Source organism: Neomonachus schauinslandi, chromosome 13 (genome assembly GCF_002201575.2).
Source record: "Neomonachus schauinslandi chromosome 13, ASM220157v2, whole genome shotgun sequence".
In the NCBI taxonomy this organism is placed as follows: Eukaryota; Metazoa; Chordata; class Mammalia; order Carnivora; family Phocidae; genus Neomonachus; species Neomonachus schauinslandi.
In genome coordinates, this window is record NC_058415.1 from 7,311,052 (window position 1) to 7,328,882 (window position 17,831).

At 41.7% G+C, this 17,831-nt stretch overlaps 1 protein-coding gene and 1 non-coding gene across 2 annotated transcripts in view; one reads left to right on the forward strand and one right to left on the reverse strand.

Moving 5' to 3' along the window:
* The window catches only part of GLIS3 (GLIS family zinc finger 3), a 425,196-nt gene that overhangs the window by 152,594 nt on the left and 254,771 nt on the right, over window positions 1-17,831 (forward strand). The gene's annotated exons all lie outside the window — the stretch shown is intronic.
* On the reverse strand, window positions 16,680-16,786 carry LOC123326535. Its single transcript, XR_006541158.1, has one exon. It is a non-coding gene; the product is annotated as a U6 spliceosomal RNA (small nuclear RNA).

Consider the following 17,831-nt stretch of genomic DNA (forward strand, 5'->3'; position numbering starts at 1 on the left):
ACATGGAGGTTATGTTCCAAGACAATAAGTAGGTTTCTGCCATTGTGGTTTTATGCTTTTAAATTGAGGAGGCATTAGTGACAGGATGTGTATATTTTAGCTCATATAGAACTTAAGAGTATGTGAGCAGAGACACTCTGAGATACAGTATTAAGTCAGTTCTGCCACTGGGGTGCTGTTGAGGTGACCAGGAGTCCAGGAACAGACCGGATGACTTCTTGGTCAGTGTGTTTTGAGGGGGTACAGAAAGCAATGGGTAGTATTTTTTCTACCTTTCCAACAGTGAGATGCTGAGGCTCTGTCTTTTAATAAATTTTTAATAATTTTTAAATTTAATTAATAAATTAATTTCTCAGTGAATTGATCTTGTGCTCCTGGATGCATCTCCTCAGTTGCTTGGCCAGCTTCTACTTTGAGAGCCTGCTCTCTGGATGTCTCTGTAAGAGTTGAGAAGGAGTAGTAGGAAAGGACTACTGGCTGGAGGCTCTCAGGTGTTTTACTCACATTCACATCCTAAATGTGTAAGTTGTGTGAAAGGCTCAGGGACTCTGTTCTGGGCCACTGAAGCCCAGTGAGTTGGTGAAAATAATTTTAAGATCACACAATTAGATTTCTTCTTACTATAGAAGCAGCTTAATGAAAAACCTTTTGTGTACCACATATTGGGCTTGTTTACTGTGAATTATGATAGCTAGGGAACAAAACCTTACATTTTAGCTTTTGGAAAATTTTATGACGTCCATGTCGATGGCAATAAGACTTCACTGGCTTCGGCGGGATGCCTCTTTTGTTTTACTGAACTGTTAGGTCCCGTCTACATCCAGTGAAGGGATAGGAACTTTTTTCCTCTCTTTACATTTAATTTGCCCTCTTGTTACCTCCCATCTCCCCGGCACCCACTCATTTCCTTTGTTTCTTCTTCCTATGCAGAGGTATTGAGGGTAACCGCAAAGAGCAAATGGAGCTCATAACAGTGCTTAAAATCTCTCTGTGTGTATGTTTCTATCCAGTGAGTGTGAAAGAAAGCATGTTCAGTGCTTGAATATTGGGAGTCTGTATTTTATGGAGCTTCTGTCTCTTAGAGGGGCTGTAGCAAGGTGTCCTGTCCTACTAGTTAGCATAGGGCTTCACATATTCGCACTGTTGACACTTGGGAATGGGTGATTCTTTGGGCTTGAGGGGCATCTGGGGCATTGCAGGATGTTTAGCTGCATCCTGGCCTCTACCCACCAGATGCCAGTAGCATCCTCTCTCCACTCCTGATGGTGACAGAAATGTCTCCAGGCGTTTGCTCTGTGTCTCCTGGGAGGGCGAAATTGTCCCTAGTTGAGAACCACTGAGTTTAGGGGAACCTGAATTTATCAGCCTTATTTATGCCGAGACAGAGCAGTTATTTTGAGATTACAGCCAGTGCCTGAAACACAAATACTTGGCTTAAAAAACAAAACAAAACAAAAAAACAAACAAAACAAAAAGAAACCCATGTCACTTGGCATTGCCAAGTGAGAGCTTGTACGAGCCTCTTCCTCTTTCCTGGCCTCATCAAGGACCCTGGCCATGACCCAGGCGACTTCTGATGGCTAGTTGATGAAGAAGAGAAGCAATCCTTTATGTGTCCAAAATTACAGTAGGAAGGGCTGTAAATGTTTCCAAGTACCTAGCTGATACTGGGATTTCCTTTTCTTATAGAAATTGTGATATAAATGGAGGGTTGGTTCCTGGTCCTAGAAGAATGTGTCTAGAATTTATCCTCTTCTGATGGGGAAGCATCTAAAGTAGATAGAGTGTGATCTTCTAAGCCAGAAGTCTGGCTTTAGGTGAGAATGAGCCCTTTGGTGTTTAACTTCTCACCAGTTTCAATCCTCCAAATGAAACCATAGTGTGCTGAAAATATATGGAAATTTAGAGGTCTGCATTTGCAGTTCACTGTGTCTGCCGTTGGATGCTCTGCGTCTTGATTTTAGAAGTGAAATTCATTTACACTCTTCCATTTAGAATAAATCATAGAAAGCGTGCACTTTTGGGACCCACGATGGCGCTAGGTATGATGACTCATCAACAGGAAACCGAGTTCTCTTCCCATCATGACCCAGCTTTGATAAGAAGAGCCAACAGAAGCTTGAATTTGTAGATCTGTGTCGAGCCAGCAGTGCTTATACGATTAAACATTTTTTGAAATCAGCTAATTAGAAGCAGTTTAAAAACAAACAGCTTTCCAGATCTTCATCAGGAAGACAGTAGGTATAATTATCAGTAGTTACACTGTTATCCTAGAAGAATATAAACACAAAACACCAATTGCTTAACCAACCGTTCTACCCAGGAGACATTTTGAGTCAAGACTTGGTTTGGAGATACTTTATACGGAAGGACTAGTGGCAATGATAATAGGATGATAACAAATGAAAGCAGCCTTTTGTGGTTTGTGCGGAATAAGGAAAAGCCCACTATGTTCATGACAGAATAAAATTAAGTAGGAACGGCCATATTTGAATATTTACTTTTGGACCCCAAGAGAAAAAGAGTTTTTGTTGTTTGAGACAGACTACAGGGAAGCTGAACCCTATCCAGGAAGATCATGTCTTCCATTTGCTAAGTCAGGGTTACAAAGCCATGTCCCATGCACAATCTCATTGGATTTTCATCGTGATCTCAGGAGGTAGAAAAGGTGGTTATGGTTTTCATTTCCATTTGAAAATGAGGGAACAGCTCACGGGACTTTATCTAAGGTTCCACAGCCAGTAAGTACTGGATGGTGAACCAGGACCCAAGTCTGTTGGCCTCCTAGGCCAGAGCTTTTTTCCATTCCATCAGTCTTCCACGAGGTTACTGTGAGTTATGTCTACTCCATTCCATACTGTCCTATTTCTTAGGGCCCCACATCCTAGTTCCATCTCATTAGGGCTGCCGTATTGCACAAGTCCGGGGGCACCATTCATTCTGCCTGCCTTGGGGTCTTGGACACCTCGAGGTCCCTGGAGGGCAGCAGGTACATAGGCCATAGAGAATGCCATCCAGTGGGCAGTTTCTGTTTGTGTGAGTTAAAGCTGTGCAGTGATAACCTGGGAGAGTAAAGTGGCTCTCTATGCCTGGAAGCTTTACCGGAATCAGTGTCCTGTATCCCTGTCCCCCCCCGCCCCCACAGTATTATACCATTTAAACACCATGGAACTCTATAATTCTACTTGTGAAAAGGGCCCCTTGAGTCCTGCTAAATTAGAAGAAAGAGACACCATTGATTTTATTCCTTTGGTTAAAATCAGCTAATTAGACACAGAATCGTTTCATCTTTTATTTAAGATGATGTAATTTTGTCTTTTGAATTTGGTTATTTTGGAAAAAGCACATTTTTCACTTAATACAAAACTACGTATCTCTGATCCATGTTATCAAGAGGTATTGGAAGTGAGCTTTTAAAAAAACTTAACTTGTTTTTCCTAATTAGTCAGGTGTCTTTTATCCTATTTTGTTGTAGACATCCTTTAAAATATATATACTGATACACTGTCTCACATTTTCTGGAAGTTATTTGTCCTCATTTCATGAGTGATCAGTTTTGAGGGACCATAATGCAGGCAAGAAGATAAGTGTCTGAGTAGGAGAATGTGTGGTCTAACAGGTCAGCCCTGGCAGGGAGTGAGGCCAGTTAAGATGGGAGGAAAATGGCTTGCCAGTCTAAAACTCATACGCTTACACTACCTTACCTGTTCTGGTTTCTCTTGTAAAAGCTCTGATGTCTATTACTAATGTATTACAGAGGGATGACTAAGTAAGAATAAGAACGCCACGATCTTCCCTTTCTATACCATTTTACACCTTTTCAAAATATTCCTCTACAGTATGTGTTACAGAATTCAGTATGGAAGGCAGAATCTCATTATTTCTACCTTACAGGCTAGGAAACTGAGGCTCAGAGCAAGTTAATCAATTACACAACAGAGTCTTCTTTCTATTATGCTGTAAATCTTATCATTTTTACCCAGAAGAGTATTAGGGCTTGGAAGGCGAAAACACATTATAAGCAATTTAAATTCTTTGTGGGATGAGGTGAGATGAAATGCAAACAACATTTTAAAACACAAAGTAACATATTTCTGATTATACTTAATAGGTAACTTAACATGTCCTACAAAACAGAAAGTGATAGAAATTAGGTCTGGAAGGGGCATAGAGAGGCAGGCCTTCTCTCAGAGTAGGACTTTGTTACGGCTTGAATCATGTCCCCCCAAAAAGATAGGCCGCCATCATCATCCCCAGTGCTCAGAATGTCACCTCGTTTGGAAATAGGGTCTTTCTAGAGGTCCTCAGGTTCAAATGAGGTCATCAGGATGGGCCCTAACCCAGTACAACTGGGATCCTCGTGAAAAGGGAAAAGTTAGATACAAAGGCAGATGTGCGTGAGGAAGAAGAGGTGAAGAGACGGGGAGAAGGCTGTGTGAAGTCTGAGGCAGAAGCCAAGGAGTGCCTGCGAACCCCCAGGAGCCCGGACAGAGCGCAGGACCGACCCCCTCGCAGCTCTTGGAAAGAACCAACCCTGCCCACACCCTGATTTTGGACTTTTAGCCTCCAGAATTGTAAGATACTGAATTTCTGTTATTTCAAGCCACACAGTTTGTGGTAGTTTGTTACAGCAGCTGGAGGAACGAATACAGACGCCTGCCCCCCGCCCGCCTCCAGCAAGGGGGGACATACAGCTGCGGCTTTGCCTGCTTGGCATCATGATGACAGTGAGCCAGGCGGCAGGGTTCCAGACTTAATCTCGAAGGCCCGGGGAGCCTCTGGAAAATGTTGAGAGGAGAAGGCACTGATCACACCTGTGTTTTAAATGCTCACTTTTGCTGCCGTGCGGAGAATGGATTTAGGAAGCGTGGTGGGAGCAAGACCACAGACCAGTAAGGAGGGTTTTATACTGGTCCAGTTTTATACTGGAGAGACAATGAGGTCACAGCCTAGGTGAGAAGGCGCTGAGCTCGTCCTTCATTCCTGAGGTTTCTGGAGTGTTCATCAGCCCGGCCTTGGCTATACATGTCCCTCTCAGCCTGTGGGCCAGAGCGGGATAGCGCAGATGTCTCCTGGGAACTCATCCTGGTCTGTCATGCATCAGGGCTCCGAACATACTTGGACTATGTATCTGAGCACATCTCGTGGGAGTTTTGGGATTATCACACTCTGCCACGGAGAGAGACATCCCTCACTTTGAGCTCAGCAAGCACGTTCGTGTCATGTCTCTTGGCAGTATGTGAGAGTGAACTTGGAAAGACAAATGAGTAAGCTTCGAAGGGAAACTGAATCACGGGTCTCTCTGTACTTGAATTAAGATATCTGTAATTTTATGTCTCAACTTTTATCATTGTCTTTTACTGTAAAGAGAAAGTAAAAAGGTGAAGAAGTCTGATGTTACAGCAAGGGATAGAACAGAATATTTCAGTAAGTTAGAAATCAGATTAAGTTTAGAGCCATCCTGCTAGTTTTAAGGCAAAGTTGTACTATATACCATTGGAAGAAAGAAATGCTGCAGAGATCTTAGTTCACATCCAATTAATCTCTCAGGATAATCTGTTTACTGGCTTCTGCTGCCAAACCCATGAGTTGCTTTCTTCAGGGGTGAGGGTTAGTTGATGAAGCGATTTATTATGTTTCTGGTACACAGCATATCAATCTTGCTCATGGAAAATGTTAACGGTGTCCCTGGTATATCATTCATCTTCCACTGCCCCCATTCATTATTCCCATCCCCCATTAGTAATTCTTGTATCACAGAGGGACATCTCATTAGGAATATTCCAAGGTCAGTGAATGGCGTGGCTCTCTGTGTTGCTGCAGGATTTTTAAAAGGCAGTCATTACTCAAAATTGCAAGAGGAAATTAGCTTTTAAGTAAGAAAGTGTTACAAAGTCTTGAAATGGACCCATTCCTTTGCTTCAGTGAGAAATCAAATTCTGAGAGACAGAAAGTTGTTTTTATTTTCATCTCTCTCAACCGCACCGGCTCTCCCTTCTTTAATCATCCAGTGTCCTGCTGTGTAGAGAATCTGTGGGCTTCTCAGTGTGATACTGAGACCCTGTTTTTAAAAAGTTACGAACTTTTTCTTATACACAAAGCTGTAAGAATAATATAGCAAACATCCAAGTAGATCAGTGGAACAGAATGGAGCCCAGAAATGACCCACAAATACATGGAAACCTAATTTTTCAGAATTTTGTGTGCGTGTTTGTGTGTGCGTGCATGCGCGTGCGCCTTAACTGGGTGGTGGGCCTTCTTGCTACTTAGGGGGATAATGCAAATCCAGCACCTTTGGGTTCTTGGAGCATGATCCCAATAAACTAACCATGTTGATCAGAGTCAGGATAGAATGAAGAGAATATCATTGAAATTGAGCAAAGTGCTTCACATAGTACGACAGGATATCACATGTCCATGGTTGTTTCTCTTCTAAAATATTTTATCCTGGCAAAAGTGTGTGATGCTGGTAGAGTCTCTGTTATCTTGCTTTGGATTATCCAAGAATTTCTGAGGTTTTCAGTCATAAGTACGAGGAGAGGGAGGAGGTGGAGGTGGTCTTGGGAGAAGCCACCTCCCTCCACCTGCCCTCTCACTGAAGGGCACCCATGTGACCTCTAAGAGCAAGTAACGAAAGCATCAGGTGAGTCCACCTTTCTGCCCTCATGTGAGCTCCAAAGCCCAGAATTTCATGTAGGCCCATGTTTCTGTCTCTTTCTTCTTATAGGGTTGACGTCCTGTTAGTGTTATAGGTCTTCACTCAAGCAGAGGCTCACTCATACCTTTCTACTCTTAACCCGAGAAGAATCTTTTCCTTCTCTCTCTCTCTTTTTAAGTAGGCTTGATGCCCAGCATGAAGCCCAAGACAGGGTTTGAACTCAAGACCCTGAGATCAAGACCTGAGCTGAGATCAAAAGTTGGACGCTTAACCGACTGAGCCACCGAGGTGCCCCCCTTTCGTCTCTTAATTTATAGTAGAGGGAACCCTGGTCCCCAGTGGCTCTGGATGGCGGGAAATTACAAGAGTGGATGCTGCTGCTCTCCAGACCTGTGGGTCCTTCTGAGAAGAAAGATTTCTGCGAACAGAACCCTCTCCATGCAGCGATGAGTGACTTCTTTCTAGCTTACTCCACCCTTTGTCTCCTTTCCTTGGTCAGTTTATAAGCTGCCTTACCCTCACCGCATCTTTGCCTCCCTCCTACCCCCAGCCTTGTTTAGAGGGCTGGGTCGTAGCTCTGATAACTCCTAAACTAGGGAGGGAGTAGTCCCCACTGCCAATAACTGCAGATAAAGGATACTACTCTGATTTTATTCATTTACTTATTTTTATTTTTTACAAAAATGCTAGAAAGTCTCTGAGATTTAATCAGATTTATTTCTGATTTAGTGCTTTTCTTTTCTTAGAGCCCCCTCTCGCCGCCCTCCCACTCCAATTGTTTAAGCTTCAGACCCCACAAAACTTGGATGTAACCCTGGCTGAGCTATAGAGTGAACTATGAGTGCCCTTTTCTAAGCAAGTTTTGTTTTCTCTAGAGTTCATAATTACCTTCAAAAAAAAAAGTAGATTTTATTTTTTAGAGCAATTTTAGGTCCACAGTAAAATGGAATGGAAAGTACAAAGAGTTCCTATAAACCCCCTGTTCTCCACACACACAATCTGCTGCATTATCAACATCCAACACCAGAGTGGTACATTTGTTAGAAGAGATGAACCTACATGGACACACTGTAATCTCCTAAGTCCATAGTGTATATTAGGGTGCACTCTTGGTGTTGTGTGTGCTGTGGATTTGGACACACGTATCCACCCTTATAGTATCATTCAGCAGAGTGTCACTGCCCTAAACAGCTTGTGCTCTCTTCATCTCTCCCTCCGACAGACACCTCGCCAGTACTCATCCTATTGTTTCCATAGTTTTGCCTTTTCCAGAGGGTCATAGAAGTGGAATCACACAGAACACAGCCTTTTCAGATCGGCTCCTTTCATTTAGTAATATGCATTTAAGGTCTCTCTGTGATAGCTTCCTTCCTTCCTCCCGTCCTACCTTTCTCCCTTCTTCCCTCCCTCCCTCCCTCCCTCCGTTCCTTCCTTATCCATAAGAGTGGGAGCGTAAGGGGGAGGGGTAGGATGTAGGGTAGGTAATTCAGTACAAAGCAAAACTTATATTGATGCTGGGTTGGACTTTGCGTCTCAGTATCTGCACTTCGGCCTTTTCTAGTGGCAGGAGTTTTAACCGCTGTGTTATTCCTACAGGGGCAAGTGTCCTTTGTAGCTGGATACACTTGGGTATAAATCTCAGTTATGCCATATACTGGCAGGATGGCTCATTACATTCATCTGTAAAATCAAGATAGTCTTGTGAGAACTCAAAGAGAGAGTACGGGTTAAACCCCCAGCACTTAATACAGGCTCTATGAACAATGGATTGCTTCCCCCTGAGTAATGCTTGACTTTTTCCACAGCCCACAGCAGGCAATTTTTCCCCTCAACTTTGGCCAATTTATAATAGCTAGGCAATATTTTCCTTTTTTTTTTTTTTAACTTCTTGAGCCCCTTCACCCATTTCTTCTCCCCCCACCTCTAGACTCTGGCAATCACCAGTCTGTTCTCTGTATCCATGAGCTTATTTTTTGTTATTGTTGTTGTTTCTGTTTTTTAAGATTCTTCATGAGAGAGATCATACAGGATTTGTCTTTCTCTGTCTAACTTATTTCACTTAGCATAATGCCCTCAAGGTCTGTCCATGTTGTTGTAAACAGGAGGATATCATTTCTTTTTTTATGGCTGAGTAATAGTCCAGTGCGTGTGCATGTGCGTGTGTGTGCATGTGCGTGTGTGTGCATTGCATGCACATGTGTGTTCGTGCGTGTGTGCATGTGTGCGTGTGTGAGTGTGTGCATGTATTGACTTCCTTATCCATTCATCCATTGATGGACACTTAGGTTGTTTCCATATCTTGGTTATTATAAATAATGTTGCACTGAACGTGGGGGTGCACACATTTTTTTTGTTAGGGTTTTCATTTTCTTCGGGTAAATACTGGATTATATGGTAATTCTCTTTTTAATTTTTTGAGGTACTTCTGTACTGTTCTCCACAGCGGCTACACCAGTTTATACTCTTGCCAAGCGCACAAGGATTCTCTTTTCTCCACATCCTCGCCAAGATTTGGTATTTCTTGTCTTTTTGATTCTAGCCATTCTAACAGGTGTGAGGTGACATCTCATTGTGGTTTTGATTGCATTTCCCTGATGATGAGTGATGTTGAGCATCTTTTCGTGTGCCTGTTGGCCATTTGTGTGTCTTCTTTGGAAAAACCTCTATTCAGATCTTCTGCCCATTTTTTAGTTGGATTGTTGTGGAGCTTTTTTTCCTGTTGAGTTGTATGCATTCTTTGTGTACTTTGAGTATTAACTCCTTATTGGATGTATCATTTGCAAATATCTTCTCCCATTCAGTAGGTTGCTTTTTTATCTTGTTAATGGTTTCCTTTGCTGTGCAGAAGCTTTTTTTTTTTTTTTTTTTTTTTTAGTTTGATGCAGTCCCACTTGTTTATTTTTGGTTTTGTTGCTTTTACTTTTGATGTCAGATTGAAAAAAAATCATCTCCAAGACTGTGTCAGGGAGCTTACTCTAAGTTTTCTTCCAGGAGAATTACAGTTTCAGGTTTTATATTCATCTTTAATTTTTGATTTAGTCCTTCAGCCACTAGATGGATTTAAGTACATTAAGTAAGGGCTCTCCCCCCTTACCCCCAGCCCTGCTTTTTAAAAATTATAAATGGTGGCCAAATTAAAAAAAGGGCCATTGAGGACTTAGAGTTCTAGAGTTATTCATAGGATGAATGTGTGACTTTTGTTTTTGGTATGAGTTAACAATACAAATGACCTTTGAGTTGGAACTATTCCTGGACTAGGTGTAGGAGTGATTCAGTCTATGTCTTTGTAACACAACCAGTGGGCAAAAAAGAACCAAACACCCATATTTACCTTAGTCTAAATAGAGTCAATTAACAAGTCATCTGGTTATTTTAGCACTAGGTAAAAACATAGATTTTAAGTCATTTATGGTGATTCAGAGAAGTTTTTATTTTTAATTATCTATTTAATCCTTTGGTGAACAAACTTATCTTTACTCTTTTTCCTTATTTTCCCTTAAAAATATATTTCTCTTTTTGGTTTGCTTTCAGATGCTGCATTCTCTGGTTTGACAAAATCAGCAATGGAGACTTTTTTTTTTTTTTTTTCTTTAAGTTTGGGTTATCAGGTGTAGAGAAAATACAGCAAAGGGCAAAGAACCCAGATTTGGGGTAAAATCCAGCTGGTTTTGATTCCTTGCCCTGTCTCTTGCTGGCTCTGGAATCCGGAAAATAACTCTTCTGAGCTTCAGTTTCCTAAACTTTAAAAACGTAAGATAATAATACTTACCTTATGAGGTTGTTGGCAGGGTCAAAGAAGTCCACTTGGCTCTTGAACAACATGGGTCTGAACTGGACGGTGCCACCAATGTGCAGAGATTTTAGAGTCCAGCACTGTGAATGTATTTTCTCTTATGATTTTCTTAACACCATTTCCTTTTCTCTAGCTCACTTTATTGTAAGAATACATATATAAATACAATATTAATATTAATACAATATGTATTAATCGACTGTGTTATTGGTAAGGCTTCCGATCAACAGTAGGCTATTGGTAAAGTTTTGGGGGAGTCAGAAGTTATATACGGATTTTCACCCATGTGGGGTTGGCACCTCTAGCTCCCGCATTGCTCAAGGGTCAACTGTAATGGACGACTACGATGCCAGCCAATCGGCAGGAACCCGTATCTTAAACGTTACTTCCTTTTTTCTTCTGTGTGGTCGGACGGAGATTCAGCTCTGTTTAGCTGCAGTATAAGTGGATCATTAAAAGTGAAGGAAATTTACAGCTAGTTCACGTTTGTCACTCACGGATGAAGGAAATCAGAGGAGTGAAGTGTCTTATTCAAGAGGACAGATTGTGAGGCAGAAGAGAGATTAGAACCCCTGTGTCCCCCTTCCTCAAACCCAGACCTTTCCTCTTACAGTATGGCTTGTCCCGTGATCCAGTAAGCCTTACTCTTGGATTCTGTAGAACACAGCAACCACCTAAACAAAGCCCCCAATCTAGTCACCAGAGGGATAGTAGCATGTATGATCTCTATCTACTTGGACATCATATTTGTTATAACATAACTGGTTACTTAAGTAAGGTTATATTGTGTGTAATTTGTCCTGTGGTTATCATAAAACCCTTTCCTGAAATGTAGAAATACTCACAATTTGGGTGTCTTTTTGGTGTAGCATGAGATGGCACCCGGTTATAAGGTTTGTGTCCAGGGAATGGCTTGTCTAAAGGGTGTGTGCATTTAAACTTGGACAGATATTGGCAGATTTCATCTCCATAGGTGATTGTATGCCCTCTCACTAGCCATATATGGGAATGCCAGTTGCTTCCATACCTCAGGAACACAGTATTTGCTGATCTGGTAGATGAAAAATGTTCATCTTTTTGAGAATCCAGTGACCCATTTTGATTTTCTCCCTTGTTCCTCAGCCTCTCTGTCTTCCCTACCATGTTTCTTCCCCATCTCTTCCTGTCCATCGTTGGTTGAGATTTTAGATTGCTTAAAGTCTTTTATGGGAAGCATCCCCTGAAAAGGTGATCTAGAAGGGCCAGAAGTTGAGACATTGACAGGAAATTGAATTCAAACAGGATGAGAAAAGCAATGAATCACTCCCAAGAATTAGTCAATAGCAAAACACTGATTCAACACACAGTTGACCTAAAATTCCTAGGTTTTTGGAGTGGGATTTTATGGGGTAAGACCTTAGGGATATTGATGGATTGATAAGGCCTCTGGTCAACTCCTCCTGTTGTGACCAACGAGTATGTCTTTGACCTGAAATGGCCTAACGTTCAGTTGCAGGATGTTGAGCATTACTGAGTCCACTAGACCCACCGCAGTCCAGAAAAGTTGTAGATGGGTAGGTCAGCCTCACAGCTGGGTTCGGAGGGAAGTGGAAGATACCTTGGCCTCCTGTAAGCTTCTTCAAGACCAATATCCTGATTATTTACTGTCCCTCATGGTACTGCAGAAGGCCAAGCCCATGATAAGCATTTGTTCCTTGTCTGTTTAAAACTTGCTGAAAACTAAGAGACTTTGGAATTAGGGCCAAAACCCTGAGTTCTTTCTTGTATCTTTAGGCCACTCTTGTGTTCTGACTCGGGCTGGAAAACCCCTGCCAGGCCTGCAGAGGGAACACTGAGTTGGCCCTCCCCTGCCCTCCACATGCCTTTGTCCTCCCTTTGTGCGCACTTTGCAAGAACTGTCCCTGCTCATTGAAAACAGGAGGGTCAAGGTCATTGACTCTTTTCTGTATTTTTCCAGCAGGAACATTCATTCATTGTTTTAACACTTTTTTAGGCAGCACAGCAGAGTGATTAAGTGCAGGGGCTCTGGAGCCACACTGCCTGGGTTTAAATCATGACTCAGCTGCTCAACATGTTGCTCACATACTCCATGCCTCGGTTTTGTCATCTGTAAATGAGGATAACTAAATATACGTATGTACATATGTACATATGTGGGCATGGGTGTATGTGGCTTAACCGAGTGCCTACCTTATAGTCAGTTATCTGTATGCTTATTACCATTAATACTACATTTTTAGGGGCGCCTGGGTGGCTCAGTTGGTTAAGCGACTGCCTTCAGCTCAGGTCATGATCCTGGAGTCCCGGGATCGAGTCCCGCATCGGGCTCCCTGCTAGGCGGGGAGCCTGCTTCTCCCTCTGCCTCTGCCTCTCTCTCTCTCTCTTTCTGACTCTCATGAATAAATAAATAAAACATTTAAAAAAAAAATACTACATTTTTAAAAATTTCAATCACTCTAAGGTTAAGTGGAAGAAATGCTTACTGTGCGCAACTCTTGCAAACATTTCCCGCATATTCCCTTCACTCACGATAACTCCGTAGATATTATCATCCTCTTTTCATGACTGGAAGCTAAGGCACAGAGAGGTTAAATACACTGTTCAAGGAACTGAGCTTCAGTGGACTCAGAAGTTTTCTTTCCTTCCGCTCTTAGGTCTCCTCACCCGAGTCTACCTAATTTTCTTTTTAAGTCCCAGAGAAGGTTAAAATACAAATTCTCTGGGACACACCACAGGAGCTGTAATGGAGTCTTGTTTTGCTTTGTTTTCATCGAGCGTGAGCCCGTGTAATCATCCTCAATATGAATGAATGTAAGGGGTTTTCTTAAACTCAAATATTGATTAAGCCAAGACCACAGTTTTGGATCTGATGGGGTTGTAGGCAAGAAACCAGCAATAAGGAGAAGTGTAGTGTTTTCTAGAAAAGGGTGAGGGTGCTGGGCCTCTGTAGGAGGGAGGAGGCAGTGCAGATCATCTGTACCACAGCTCTGCCTCATACGTGTTTCTGGAAGAAGCACGCTGACCCTCATGGGATGGGAATGGGAGGGACGTATCCCGAGGTCCCTGGGAGCCCAGACAGGCCATCTCTCATTGACACAGGACACACGAGACCAAACAAAGAACAGCATTCTTGGACATAACACCCCTGAAGCCAAGAACATGACACGTACGGGGAGGTGCCACTTTGACTAGGAAGAAATACTCTTCTTTTTGATCATAAGGAGCTATGGATTTTTCCTTCTTCACTACCTTATTAGTGAAGACACCTGATGGCTTAATTTTGTGTTTTTAACATTTTTATGTTTCAACAATGTTCTTCTTCAGTAATTCCCTAATAATTTTGAAATAGTGATCTGTTGTCCTTTCCCCTTTAGTCATGTGTTGCTTGAATTCTTAAAGCTATGTATGTGAATACATAGTTTTGTATTATCTTTAATATACAAACAGACACCGACACACATATGTTTGTTTTTTCTTAAAACTTTTGTGAAGGGAAAAATATACACTCTTCAAGATTAGAATCTTCAGGCATTTCCATTTTTAATTTTGAGATAAATGTATTAAACTGAGCAATAGCTCAGTTTCTGTCCTCTTTATAAATGGAGTGCTGTGTCCCCACAGAACTGAGTTTCAACTGTCCCACTGTTGTGGCAGAAATGAATATCTGGGTTATAAAGAGACATGAAAACTAGCCCAGACCAAAATCTTTGGGAGCAGTTCATAAAAATAAAAGTGAAACAAACATTTACATTTTGTGTGAAGGAATTTGTGGTGGATAAGCCTTTTCACCAGCTTTTTTTTTAACATGGGCATACGGATATAGATGTTTTTGTCACAATTAAATCACTGGTAACTCCTGAAGACTTGTCTATTTCATTTTCTTTCTGAGGACTGAAGACAGGCCTTTCGGGGTGAGGCCTTTTGGACTGGCAAGCTGCTGCGTGGGATTTGGCAGTGAAGTACTTGTGCTTTTTGAAAAGGAGTATCAGTATATCTCTTTTGGCCATGATTTAAAAACATATGACTTTATAAATATTGTGAAATTTAATTGTGGTTTTTTTTTTTTTTGCATCATAGTAAAAGGCACTGCAATTCTCAAGGAACATGATACTAGATTGTAAGATTGTAAGATTCTTGTGGGAAAGAACAGGTCTTATTTATCTCTTTCCTCTCTGTCCCGGAAACACACTCTCTATATAGTTGGTACTCAGTAAATATTTACTGAGGCGAATTCAATCTAAAATGCATTCACCACCCGCCCCGCGCCCCCCCCCCCACTTCCCCTCTGGTAACCACCAGGTGGTTCTCTGTATTTAAGTCTGCTTTTTGTTTGTCTCTATTTTTCTTTGTTCGTTTGTTTCTTAAATTCCACAAAGAGTGAAATCATATGGTATTTGTCTTTCACTGACTTATTTGCCTTAGCATAATACACTGTAGCTCCGTCAGTGTCATTACAAATAGCAGGATTTCATTCTTCTTGATGGTTGAGTAATATTCCGTTGTGTATATATATATACATACACACCACATCTTCTTTATCCATTCATCTCTCAATGGACACTTGGGCTGCTTCCATAATTTGGCTCTTGTAAATAATGCTGCAATAACATGGGGTGCATGTATCTTTTTGAATTAATGTTTTTGTATTCTTTGGGTAAATACCCAGTAATGGAATTTGGTAATTCTATTTTTAGCAAACCTCCATACTGTTTTCCAGTTTGCATTCCCACCAACAGTGCACGAGAGTTCATATTTCTCCACATCCTCACCAACCCTTGTTGTTTCTTGTGTTGTTGATTTTAGCCATTCTGACAGGTGTGAGGTGATATCTCATTGCAGCTTTGATTTGCATTTCCCTGATAATTGATGATATTGAACATCTTTTTGTGTGCCTGTTGGCCATCTGGATGTCTCCTTTGGAGAAATGTCTGTTCATGTCTTCTGCCTATTTTTAATTGGATTATTTGGGGGGCTGGTGGTGTAATTGAGTTATATAAGTTCTTTATATATTTTTATATTAACCCCTTATTGGATATTGTTATTCGCAAATATGTTCTCCCATTCAGTAGGTTGTCTTTTTGTTTTGTTGATTATTTCCCTTGCTGTGTGTCCTGTGAACTTTTACAGCTTTTTTTTTAAAAGATTTTATTTATTTATTTGAGAGAGAGAGAATGAGAGAGAGAGAGCATGAGAGGGGGGAGGGTCAGAGGGAGAAGCAGACTCCCTGCTGAGCAGGGAGCCCGATGCGGGACTCGATCCCGGGACTCCAGGATCATGACCTGAGCCGAAGGCAGTCGCTCAACCAGCTGAGCCACCCAGGCGCCCGTGTCCTGTGAACTTTTAATATCCTTTCAAATTTGGGGTAAGGGACAGACACCTTATTGAATCACTTAGGACACACTTAGGATGGGCAAAGTAAGGGAGAATTGTACTTCTATTGACCTTACTTATTTCTCATTTCAGTGAGTACTAATTGAGAACATTTATTTTTCTTACCATTCTCTCCCCTTTATTAACTAACTGAATCAGCAACTATTTATTAAGCATATGTTTTATATGAATAATCGGGCTAAGCAATGGGACTACAAAGGAAAATAAAATCTAATACTTGTTTCCAAAAGGAAGCAGGTCAATTAATTATTGCAAGTGACCCGAGAAGAAGGATTTAACCATATGCCCCTAACTTATCTTTAAATATCTTCTCTTTCCCATATTCATTATTCTTACTCCCTTTGAGAAGTAGAATTCTCGTAGGGCATGTGGGGAGAGAAGACAAATCCAGATCTACCATGCTGTGACCAGACCTTGTCTAGCCAGTGAGCTGCGTTCCATGGGGCATGAACTAGTAGAGTTTACTAGTGGGTGAATGAGCTTCACTTTATGCAAGTGATCTAAAGTTCATTGGGCTGACTACGTGGTAACTAACCATAATACAAAATGGACAGTGGTGAAATGGGACCAGCAGGGCTGGGTAAATCTCTGGATTGTTCAGCGGCCAGAGAGAGCAATTTTGTGTGTGTGTGTGGGGGGTGTGTAGGGAGGAGGAAGGGGGAGGACTTCCTGGAGGAAATGGTGAGGCTTGGACTATGTGATGGGATTGGGGCCCCTTAGGACCCGTACTGGTCACGTGACAAACATATGGATACTGCATATTTCTGTCTTCGGTGCTCAGTGAATGTTCATCTCATATGTATGAATCCTTGTTGTAGTTGTTTTTTTTTTTCCCTTAAATTTCCTATTGTTTTCTAACTTTTATGTGTCATCCTTGTGTGAGGGCCATGCTAATCTTCTCTGTATTGTTCCAGTTTTAGTGTGTGTGCTGCTGAAGCGAGCATTGTTTTCTAATTTTTAATGTGATTGTCAGGGTAACTGTCTGTTCCACTTTGTGAGGAGAGAGTCCGCCTCCTGCGTGGTCTGTTCTTCTTCCCGGCGGGGGGCTCGCACACTGCTTCCCAGGCGTGAAAGGATTTGGTTGGAGTGTTTTCACCAGGGGAGTGAGGTTTTAGATCTACCTGGAAATTGCTGATTGTTGTCCTATTTTGTTTATAAGGATATCATCTCAGAATCCATTTTTCCTTTTCCTCTTTTCATCTCAAAACTTCTCTGATCTTCTACCGATAGTGGTTCCATAGAGTGGTGGCTGTGCATATATATTCAGGGCTCTCACATGAAAGGACAATGCTCGTTTTGCCAGGATAAGTGGAGAAGGAATAATATATGTGAATCTACAACCTAAATAAGGAATGGCAAAATATCAAAGTACGTTATGTTTTTACAGCTATTCTAGCTCTGTACTCAATCTGACCGTAAAAAACTAATATTTTCACTGTTACCTCTTAGCAATATTTTAGGTTTTCTCTTCCTTTCCTCCACTTAACATGGATGATTAGCAGCAAACTAGTACAATTATTGCTTTTTTTTAAAATTTGCAACTTTGCCATATTTTCGTGGTCAGTCCAATTAAATTAAACAGTTACAAACTGCCAGCCAAGTGTGTGCATAGCACTACACTGGACTCTTGTAGGGGCTGTGAAGGTGAGGAGTGGAGAGTCCCTGCCTCCTCAGGGCTCGTGACCCGGCAGGGAGGACATGTCCATAAATCATCCTGTTAGCAGGCTGTACAGAGTGCGGCAACTAAGAACAGCCCAGCTCTGTGGGAGTTGGCAGGAAGATAGGGTAATCTACACAGAAGTTACCCCAAGCTCCCCCAGTTCATGAATTTCTTTGGTTAGTAAAGTTTCCACAATGCCTAAAATCCCCACTATGCACAGTGCCAGGCACCTCCTCAGACTGTGTTAAAAAATAGTGCACATAGGTGGTAAAGCCCCAAAAACTCATTAAAAGGATATGCAGTGGAAAGTAAGTCTGTCTCCTGACACA